This window comes from Lissotriton helveticus, chromosome 2_1, assembly GCF_964261635.1.
Source record: "Lissotriton helveticus chromosome 2_1, aLisHel1.1, whole genome shotgun sequence".
Taxonomy (NCBI): Eukaryota; Metazoa; Chordata; class Amphibia; order Caudata; family Salamandridae; genus Lissotriton; species Lissotriton helveticus.
Window position 1 is genome coordinate 1,270,410,710 of NC_136059.1, and position 12,349 is coordinate 1,270,423,058.

Genomic DNA, 12,349 nt, shown 5'->3' on the forward strand with positions numbered 1-12,349 from the left:
TGCCCTGGGGGGCCCTATCTTGTTAATGGTGCGTCAATCCTTATGCCTGCTTCAAGCAGGCGCAGGGTTTTGACGCAGCATGGGCCCCAAAGTGACTGAGTGAAATCTTGTAGATTTCACTCAGCCACATTTAGAAGGCGTTCCTGCGCTGGAACGCCCCTCCGTGCGCAGTAACGTCTCCTTCTGGCGCAGGGCTTTACAACGTCACGTTGTAAATACCCCACACCATATCGCATCTTTTGCGCTGCCGCTGCGTCACAAAAGTGACGCAACGGCGGCGTAAAAGACACGCAAGGGGCTTGTAAATCTGCCCCATTGTGTTTTAGCATTGCAATGTTGACATGACTATTGCAGCTAGTGTAAAAGAATCAACAATTCAATAAAATCATAGCCCCGCATGCCCCCCTCCGCCACCCACCGCAACTGTCCCCCGGCATCGTAGGGTCTCCAAAATAGTAGAAGCAGTAAACGCAAAAGGCCAGACATTCAAGAACTTCCATGGATGTCTGGGGATACTGGTGTATGAATAAGATGATAGGAGTGAAGCCAGTTACCCCACGCCCTCTGGGAGTACACCTTGGTTAAGTTGAGAGCTGGGGGCTTGCCGTAGACCCTCCACATAGGAACGGTAGGGGCCCCATATGTCTTTAGGACAGGAAGAGCTAGGTACTACAGCTGACGTAGACCTCGCTATTGGTATTACAGTAGGCCAGGCTGGGCAGCCAACCCTGTAAAGTAGGTGCAGACTTGCGGTCCCAATGTATTGCTATTTCTCTTTTTGCCAGTAACAGACCCAGTGATGCTAACAGTCTAACCCCTTTGGGGAAGTCGACAGTGTATCCCAGTAGGGCCACTTCTGGAGTTGGGATAAGGAGCAGGTTAATTATGGTTCAGAGAGTGCTGTGTAGCTGTTCCCAGTAGGTCTTCAACTTAGGACATGTCCATGTGAGGTGTGCAAAATCTGCATGAGGGGCAGTGCATTTCTGGCAGTTATGTGGTCTGGATGGATCTAGTCTGTACACTTTGGCAGGGATAAAGTAAATTTGGTGTAAAAACTTGAAATGAAGAAGTTTTTGCCTACTGTTGAGCGACACTTCCTTTGTTACTGCACAACACTCAGCCCACTGCTCATCCGTAATGGGGCGGCCTAAGTCGATCTCCAAGTCCTTACGGACCTTGTCGTTATTTACCGGCCTCATACTAGCACATACTTTATACAGTTTAGAAATTAGATGTGCACCATTCGTGCTCTCAATTATCAATGTAAGAGGAGTAAACGCTTCTGGTTCAATCGGGAAATTGGGCAGTGTGGCGCAAAGAGCCGAACAGATGCGGCCCAGGACGAAGCTGTCCATAAAGCTGCTGTTTTGGAAATGGGCGTCGTAAGCAAGCTAGAAGATATGGCCCTCCGGATATAAATCGCCCAGTTTGGAGATATTGAATTTGGCCAAGGTGCGCTGTACCAGTCTGTCACCAGTTATCGGCAGCCAGCGAGTGTTTGGGATAGGTAAGGCAGAGGACTACAATGCAGTGGTACCGGTCAACCACCGCAATACACCCCATGCCCAACTGTTAGTGGAGACTGTATGTCGTTTTGTTTCAGAAGCTTTATTCGATTATATCACAACAATCATAAAAGCATACAAAATATATACAGTATATATCCATTCCAAAACGTTCTAGTACAAATGTTGCTAACAAATACTGATTAAAAACAGTAGTTAAAACAAATGCTTAAAAACAGGTGCCGCTCGTGTTGATTAATAGACAGCTTAATTAATTAGAAAACCATACTTTCCCTAGCGGCCATTGATTTCAAGACAAACGTGGCTGTAAAAAACAAATGTCAGGATCCTCTAAGGAGAATAACAAACCCTTTGCTGATTTAATCGTTCTTACAGCTTTTTTTTTTAAATAAGGGTTTCAAATAAACAATACGAAGGGGCAGGAAAAGGTCACAAATCAATTAAAAATGTGCAGTGCTCTGTTTAGTAACCCTGTCACAAGGGCAGGGTACAGAGGGGTGATATCTCATACGCGGAAATGCCACCAAATGGTGGACAATTCCTAATCGTAATCTAGTGAGGACAAACCGATGGGATGGCCTGGTAACTATTCTCAAGTAATTCTGAAAGCCAGAAGTAGATATATTGGAGTAATAAAATTGTGGGGTGGCTAGCGACATATTAACATTTCTCCGTGCTTGTGCTTTTTTACCCATATAACGGCACTTTAGCTCATTCTTGGGGATATCAGATAGGCATTCGGGGTCTGCCTGGACGTCTAGATTAAATACATCCTTTGCTGTTGTCATAACATAATTAATCCATGGGATCAATGAACATTTATCTAGGCGGAGACAATCATTAATAATACTCCTGGTAAAACCAGTTTCATCTTTTAACCAGATTGCTCTCCACACTAACAAAGGTCTTAAACTTATTAGATCAGACAGATACTCCAACCCCAACTCCAGGTGCGTTATCTCAATTGAGGCCGATTTGGGTAGGCATAGCAATTTTTTAATAAAACAATCCTCTTCCGCCTGTAGATCCACATGGCGACAGTGCCCCCAAACACCGGATTCGTATAGTGCAATTGAAACACATCTGCACCTGTAAATGTGCAGCATATCATATATACGACGGTCCCCCAGTTTAGTTGCGAATTTAAAAACTCCATGAGCACTCCTCGACATTTTAGCATTAACATTAGTTACCTCTTGAGACCACATGCCATTACTGCTAAACGTTATACCCAAATAGCAGACGTTTTTCACAATTTCAATTTTTTCATCTTCTATATGAAAAGGTTTCAACTTCCTCATTTTCTTCCCATACTGCATAATAAAAGTTTTGGTAGTATTAATTTTCAACTTCCTGCCCTTGATAAATCCCGCAAATTTGTCCATTAGTTTCTGCAGACCGCGGGGGGTTCTAGATATAAGGACTGAATCATCAGCGTAAAGCAGGATGGGGGTAGCCAGGCCATTTACTTGTGGGGCATCAGAGTTAACCTCCTTGAGCTCAGTATCAATAGCATTAATAAAGAGGGAGAAAAGAAGGGGCGCGAGAACACCCCCTTGTCTAATACCCAGGTTTACCTGGATGCCAGCTGTACATTCCCCCCCCATGTCCATATCTTATACGGGCAGATAACTTGGTGTATAATCTTGCCAGGAAAAAAATAATCCCAGCAGGAGCTCCTTGTTCCAATAGGGTTGACCATAGCAGCGCGTGATCAACGAGATCAAACGCGCTGATAAGATCCGCAAAGCAGAGAAAGAGTGATCCCTGCTTTGCGGGCATATACTTCTCTATAAAGAGATCTAAATTAATGCACTGTTCTACGCATCCCAGACCTTTACGGAACCCAAATTGGGACTGCGCAAGGATGACACCACCTTCGGCCCATTCCTCCAGCCTGGCCAACATTACTCGGCTCCTCGTTTTAAGTGATGAGTCTAAGAGGGAGATAGGTCGGTAGTTCTTCGCTTCCGACCTATCTCCCTTTTTAGGGCTCGGCCTACGTCACCACGAAGTGGGGCGGAGCTCCGAGCTCCTATTGTGAAAAAAAAAAAAAAAGTATCTTTAGGGCTCGGGCCAGAGACATTCCTTAGTGCGCGAACTTTTTTTATGGCATCTGCATAGTGATTTGTCTTCGCTGTGCTGTCTTTTTAGTAGCCTTGACGCGATAGGCTATATGTAATAGTTTTGCAAGCCTTTGGATCTAATGATAAGTAGTGGCAAAGAGATCTAGTAGCCACAACTAAACTAGGGGGTATATATTATTAGGCTTATTTTTCACCGTTTTTAAAAATGAGTTGTTGATATGTTCTCATGTGTTTTGTATTACATTATCTTTTAATTTTAAATTCTGAGTTGTATACTGTGATGTAAATATTGTGATTTATTGTCCTTCTATTTGGTGGTTTCCATAATAGAAATGTGTTGAAATTTTTAAATGTGATATTCAAGCGCCTATATATTTTTTTCATGTACATGATTTTATTAAAAATAGATTGTAAACGATCCAATTTGGTTGTGGAAATTGAAATATTTTTCCGAGTGCGGCCATCTGGCCAAACAGATTAAAGTTGTGTGTGCCCGAAGTGGTATGAAAGCATAAACGAGTGTTCCCCAGGGATTTCCCTTTGACTTATGGTCTCTTGTACCCTGTTCCCTGGCGTCAGTGGGGTACCCTCTCTCGAGATACGTGTTAAGTACAGCCTTGTGCTGGAGAGTACAGGTTTTTTGAGTTGACTGTCACAGTTTTTCCTATCCAAATAAAACCTAGCAGTCCTTTCTCCAATCATAAGATGGACTCACTAAAGACCTTTGGCTTTAGTGAAGAGCAGCTTAATAAGATACTTAGCTCCAATAGAGGGGGCAATAACATTACAGTGATCCCTAATGGAGGAGAAAAATGGAACCAATTAATTAATCTAAAAAAGAAAATTATCAGAACGGAACTACACGCTGAATTTATGACACAGTATATGAGGGCAGGTAAGATACCAATTGGTTTACAAATACGCAACGAACCAGGTTTATTCGTAGATAATGAAAAATTTCTAGAAACATGGACCTTCATCTGCAACAGATGCAGTAGAGATCTCATGTTACTCATTATTGAAACCGCCCAGGCTACGGTCCTCATAGAAATAAAAGAAATGGAAGAACTTGAAAAAACGTTACTAGAGAGCAATGTAGTTGAGGATGCCAAAAAGAGGCTGGAAGGAATTAACCGAGATATGAACGGGTATTGTGAATACTTAACCAACCGTAAAACCCAGAAACTTAGAAAGGACATCAATAAATTCAGCCAGGAGGTAGTATATCCATTTCTTAGGAAAGACTATTACACAGAGAAACCTGATAGTAATAGAAATGAAGGCCCCAAACCGAGATTTCAGACTAGGGTGCAGCCTAGAAGACCGAGACATATTAACTTCTCGGGCACATCGGAAAGTAGTGGGGACGAAGTAGAACACTGTAGAGAAGATGAAGAATATACAGGACCCAACAGGGATTACGAAACACCTTTTTTAGATCAGCGCCCACAGAAAAGTCGAGGGAACTACCGGGGCAGAGGGAGAGGACAATACTCGAGGAGACCAGCTCCGAGAGAGCAAGATCAAGATTACCAACAGTCCCCGGCCCCTCAGGAATACAAGCGGACCAGAAACAAAGTGTACTGGCGCTAGAGAAAACACCGATTATAAACCTATCCCACAGAGCATTAACAACTATAGAACAACAAGTTCTAGGGATGGGGTTTAACTTTGTACCCACTGCGGGCATTAATAAGTTCCAGTTAGAAAAAGATCTGAGAGCCTTCTTTCGTAAAATCCGCCTGCGACGATTCTTTGAGAATAGACCTACAAGGGAACCACCCCAAGACTCGGGCTTAAGAACTAAGTCCACATTCACCCCAAGCCTAGGGATGGTCGACAAAAATCTAGAAATCTTTGAGTCTGTCGTTAAGCTAGAGATAGGTGAATTAGTGGAAAAAAAACATTTCCAAGAGCATAACATTACCAGAGAACAAAGAAATGCGATTAACTCCCTCTCCCAGGACAAAAGTATAACAATAAAACCTGCGGACAAGGGGGGGGGAGTAGTAGTACTCGATACAGACGATTATGATCGAAGAGTGATGATCTTGTTGTCTAATGAATTACACTACACGAGAGTATCCCAGACCAGACTAAACAAACTGAGAAAGGATGTAGAAATACTGCTGCTTAAGACTCTAGAGAAAGGAGACATAACTGAAGATGAGTGGAAGTTCCTAAACAACACAAACCCTAAGACGCCGGCCTTTTACGGACTACCAAAAGTCCATAAAAGCCTCGATGATCCCCCCCTAAGACCGATAGTAGCTTCAATCGACTCGCTGCTAGATCCATTGAGCCAGTACGCAGACAAGTTCCTCAAACCTCTAGTGGAACAACAAAAATCATATATCCGCGATACTGCAGATATGATAGCTAAAGTAGAAGGAATACATTTTGATGACGATAATGAACTCATGGTGACTCTCGACGTAGAGTCACTCTACACCAATATACCACAAAATGATACTATTAGAGCAGTTGAGAATCTTTTAGAAGGAACAAACATTGTAGGGGGCAACAAAGAGTTCATTGTCCAATGCGTTTCAATGGTCCTGCTTAATAACATCTTCCTCTTTAAGAAGGACCTGTACATCCAGAGGAAGGGGACCAGCATGGGCGCGACCTGTGCGCCGAGCCTGGCATGCATATATGTGAGTCTATTCGAAAACATACATATATACAATGAAGTGAGCCCATACTATGAAAACATCCGTAACTGGGCACGCTTCATAGACGATATATTCTTTATCTGGCAGGGTACCACTGAATCCCTGCTTGAATTTCTGTCTTGGCTCAATCTAGGAGACCCAAATCTTAAATTTACAGCTGCGTATAGTAGATCCAAGGTAAACTTCCTGGACATTTGTATTAAGAGCCAAGAGAAACATCTGAAAGTAGAACTGTACAAAAAGGAATCAGACCGCAATACCATCCTGCACTACAATAGTTATCACCCCAAGAGCCAAAAAGATTCAATCCCCTTCGGGGAATTTCTCCGGTTGAGAAGGAACTGTACGGATCTGGATGACTTTTACAGGCATGCAGAAGAAATGAAAACTAAATTCAGAGAAAGGGGCTACCCAAAAAAACTAATCGAACACTCTCTGAAAAGAGCCCGTTACTACGACAGGGACTGCTTACTATCAAAGAAAGAGAGAAAGAAAACCCAGGACAAAATAGTAATGGTCAGCCAGTACTCAGCCATAGCAAATCAGGTCAAGAATATTATAAACCGCAATTGGAAAATTCTGAACAACGGATCAGATATTACCACACTTGAACGCCCATTACATGCATACAGAAAGAACAAAAACCTGAGGTCAACCCTGGTATACACCTACAGGGACGACCTATCAGAAAATCAAACCACCCTGAGCGGTACCAAAGCAGTAGGGAACCACAAGTGTGGGAACTGCTGTATCTGTGACCTATGTATTGTCACCAAGAAGGTGGAACACAACGGTGCCTCACATGAAATCACCACCCTGAACAACTGCAGAACCAAAAATGTAATTTATATGATCCTGTGTCCCTGTAACCAGGCATATATAGGAGAGACAGGCAGAGAAATTAGATTAAGGGTAGGAGAACATAAGTCTGCTATAAAAAACAGCAAAGAAAATGCGCCATTAGTAAACCACTGGAAAGAGCATGGACACAGCGAAAAAGATCTGAGATGGGTCATTCTGGAGAGAATAAAGGAACAGACTAGACAAGGCAACAGTATAACCAGGAGAAAACAGCAAGAGCAGTGGTATATGGTTAAATTCAACACGATCAGACGGGGCCTTAACTCTAGAGAGGAATGGGAAGCACTGATCTGATCGTGCTATGTAGAGGTAGACACAGTAGGAACAACAGGGTAGATTTATCAGATACTGCAGAAAAGGTAGGCAAATAGATAAGGATATTCCTCTTGCAGGTAGTATACATATTCCCGGAATAGGGAATAGAGCAACTTGAATTCTTAGATAGATAAACGGACTTAAACAAAGAGACATATAATTATAATGTCCCAAATACGGGGCAAGACGATTAGTTTTAATATACATGCCTGCGAAGATCTCTCTTGCCTAAAAGACAATTTCTCATGTACCAGTTAATAACTTTAAACGGGTGTTGGATAGAACTGCTATAAACAAACCCCACAACCTGAGGTATATCCATTAAAGGGGGACTCACCGCATCGTGCAACTAAAAGACGAGCGTGTAACTTAAAAATTAATCTGCCATGAGATTTAAACAACATGTTTTTTTCAAGAGGGCGCATTTGTAGGAAAGCCGTCTTGAATTAATTTAGGGCGCACTCGCAATAAAACATATTTTTTCAGCCGATTGTGAAACAAAGAAGTAACACTAAATAAAAGACAATAGTCAGCTGCCAATAGCCTCATTAGGGTTAAAAGTAATTTTGATAACATAATGACATGGCCATTGTAATATTACAGTTGGTTGGCCCAATCTGTGAATATAAAACCATTATTACCACTCCGTTCCAAGATGGCGCCACCATTCACCGACTACACGGCTCAGGGATCCGGCTACGGCGTCCCAGGTGAAATCAATCTACCCTAGAATAGCCGTCGTATAAAAGAGAGGTCTCCGCTAGCAACACTTCAGAGAGTGTTGGAACGAGGCAGAGACGCGGCTCCACCTAAGACGAGGTAAGCGATGTCCACCTAGTGAGTTAGTCCAGGATCAGGCAGCTATAAGCGGGGCTGTTTGTATTTGAACCTATGTTAAGAGGAACCACGCTCCACAGACGGTACGCTCGAGGAAGGGGTCCCACTGTGAGGTTTTAAGTACCAGCTCATAGCCTCCCCTACCTGCCATCAAATAGAAGCACATGGGGTCTGAGGCAGTATACAGTAACTCTTATGCAAAATAGTGTGAAATTTAGCGGATTTTGCCTACCTACATAAGGAAGGGAGGGGGGGTAAACTATAGAAAATAAAAATAGAACAAATAAGACACCAAAAAACCTGAAGAAAGAGAGAAGTAAGCTAACACGGTATTTTTGCTAAGAAACAACAAGAGAGAAGATACGGAGGCGGTAGGTTCATGCCACTAATAACGTATAATTCTGTATCCATTTGCCTTAACAGAACACATCCAGTTTTCCTAAGGAGTGCATGAACGCTATGCCTGTCCAATGAGAGTTTTAAATGTTTTTAAGGTAAGATGACCTAAGGAGAATCCGTTAAACGGAAAGCGTAGTTCCCTTTCTAATATAGGGCAGTCACAAAATAAAACGCTGTTTTCTACCCTCATAGATACTCAGCCAAACTGTTTAATAAAGTACAACAACAGGAGAAGTAAACCCAATACAAGGATCCCTGCTTAAATAAGAGAGGTAAATACTTTAACTAGTCATAACCTGGCGCTGAGACTAAATATCATTAGACCAGTATATAGATGCATATCCATCTATGTCCCTAGATACATCTCGTGGGGCCCTTGAGACGTGACAGTGAAGACGTCAACTAAAACTTCTTGGATGCTTTTATTTGGATCTCCCTCAACATAGATGGGGTAAGAGTGGGTTCCAGTTGCAGAGAATGGAATGAAAGTGTCATGCATGAGTCCCAAACCTGACCCTAAATTAATTTCCACATCGAATTGGACACGGAGGGTTAACTGATGTTCTTAGTGGCTATATGGAAGCCAAACATGAAATATAGAGCTAACCAAATATATGGCGTAATGTGCACAATGAGTTTTCACCAATTGGTTAATACATATGTACCTTAATAACCATGTCATCAAGAGAAAGGATGTGAGAGATATCTCTCTCACATTGTGACATTGTAAAAAGAAAAACCCGGATGCATGAGAAATTGATGATATCTACTATAAGCTAGTGACACCCTGTCTTTCTCCTCATATATTTGCAGAGAGGGTGCCAGTCACCATTTATTCAAGTGAGAAACCCCGATTAAAGAAGTCCTGAAGAAGGTGCCAATATATCAGTTGTCCTGCACCGAAAAGCGTCAACGCACTTTTTGTAAATACAGAGAATCCAACCAGGGCCCAGTGAACAACTGATGTACATGAAATACTGTTACTGTTGTTTACACTGATGTAATAGTTTTGCAAGCCTTTGGATCTAATGATAAGTAGTGGCAAAGAGATCTAGTAGCCACAACTAAACTAGGGGGTATATATTATTAGGCTTATTTTTCACCGTTTTTAAAAATGAGTTGTTGATATGTTCTCATGTGTTTTGTATTACATTATCTTTTAATTTTAAATTCTGAGTTGTATACTGTGATGTAAATATTGTGATTTATTGTCCTTCTATTTGGTGGTTTCCATAATAGAAATGTGTTGAAATTTTTAAATGTGATATTCAAGCGCCTATATATTTTTTTCATGTACATGGTTTTATTAAAAATAGATTGTAAACGATCCAATTTGGTTGTGGAAATTGAAATATTTTTCCGAGCGCGGCCATCTGGCCAAACAGATTAAAGTTGTGTGTGCCCGAAGTGGTATGAAAGCATAAACGAGTGTTCCCCAGGGATTTCCCTTTGACTTATGGTCTCTTGTACCCTGTTCCCTGGCGTCAGTGGGGTACCCTCTCTCGAGATACGTATATGTAATTTTCGTCCGCCATTGTTGGCATTTTCTCTGTGGTTACGCGCACGGCAGTCCATTAATTTTAATTAGGAGCTGTCAGGGTGCTCCTCCAAATGCAATCCAGATGGTGGGAGCACGTTCACCATTTAGCATTGCATTGCATGTATCAGGCGCGCGTTCGTCTGATTTAGGAGCTGTCAGAGTGCCCGTGTAATGCAATCCAGATGGTCTGAGCGGTGAGCGCGTTCAATGTAAAATGACGAGAGGAGAGGCAGCAGGCGAGGCTCACAGATGACTCATACGTGCTCGTCTACACTGTAGTTCTTGTCTCTCTTTCCTTTCGCTCTGCCGTCTCTAACCGGGCCGCATGGCAGCAGGTGCTCTACTAGAGACATCCAGCTCTGGGCATAGAAAGAGCGCCTCGAAGCCGCTACACAACCCTCCAGCGCAGGCAGCACTTGGACGTTTACACAGAGACCTGAGGCACTAGTGAATAGCGCCTCGAAGCAGCATGCAACTTCTCAAAGTGTGTAAGCGCCTCGCCCGCTGTGCCTGCAATCCTTGTGAAACCTGGAAGCACCTCCACTTAGCGCCTCGAAGCCTTTAAAGGACCCAGCTCCGGAGTACAGCTCCTGGAAACACTGCACAGCCTGCCAGGCACCGTATTTTGACAGCACCGTGAGGTGTAAGTGCCCACACATAGCACCTGGGAACCCTGCTCTGGACTAGCGCCTCGAAGCTTTAGAACTTGTGTTTTGTGGCCCAAGACGGAGCCTGAGCGCCCCAAAGAAGCCAAGGGACCCCCCAGAAGGGATTGAACTGCTGGAGACCAGGGGTAAGTGCGACGTGCCACGTGGATGGTGAATGAGAGTTTTTTTATTTATTTATTTTATGTGTTTTTATACAGCGCGGACTTTACCCGAAGGTGTCAGAGCGATTCACAAAAGGAAGCGCTGAACGAAGGGGGAGACCAGTTGGAATACAGAGCAGTCAGGTGGCCCGTAAGTCTCAGTTCTGGCAGAATATCAGTGCCCCTTCTTTGTAGGGCCCCTCAGTGCCAAGGTCCGCTTCCTTCTGAGACCCCCCTGGAATAGCACCCCTGCCGGGCTCGCGCACTTGAAAGGGAAGTTCACGTGGGATCTGCATTTCATGGTCAGGGCGCCACCTTTCATCCGGGGGTGCTGGTGTGTGTGTGTTGTATAAACAAAGGCACCTCCCTCCGTCTCCCGCTTCTCAGACACCCCTCCCCCCTCCAGGAAAGGTACACGTTTTTGCTCAAGTGCAAGGTTACACTGCACAGGCACTCTCCGCCAGAGCCCCCCCCCCCCTTACACTGAGTACAACCCACGTGTGCCCGGAGGCCGCACCTGACGTCACTTCCACAAGGAGCTCACATTTTTGCGGCATACAGCACTCTACAATGTACAGCACTCTACTGCACACAGTATTCTACATCACATAGCACTGCACTCTACAGCGCCCCGCGCTCGACAGCGCCTGCAGCGCCCCGAACTCTACAGCGCCCCGCAGTGCCCTGCACTCTACAGCGCCCCGCACTCTACAGCGCCCCGCACTCTACAGCACCCCGCACTCTACAGCGCCCCGCAGCGCCCTGCACTCTACAGCGCACCGTGCTCTACAGCGCCCCGCAGCGCCCTGCACTCTACAGCGCCCCGCAGCACCCCGCACTCTACAGCGCCCCGCACTGTACAGCGCCCCGCACTCTACAGCGCCCCGCAGCGCATCGCACTCTACAGCACACCGCAGCGCACTGCACTCTACAGCACACCGCAGCGCACTGCACTCTACAGCGCACCACACTCTACAGCGCACCACACTCTACAGCGCACTCTACAGTGCACCGCAGCGCCCCGCACTCTACAGCGCCCCGCACTCTACAGCGCCCCCACTCTACAGCGCCCCGCACTCTACAGCGCCCCGCAGCGCCCTGCACTCTACAGCGCCCTGCACTCTACAGCGCCCTGCGCTCTACAGCGCCCCGCGCTCTACAGCAGAGTGCATAGGGAGCGCAGAGTGCATAGGGAGTGCATAGTGCAGAGTGCATAGGGAGTGCATAGTGCATAGGGAGTGAAGAGTGCACAGTGCATAGGGAGTGAAGAGTGCAGAGTGCATAGGGAGTGCAGAGTACAT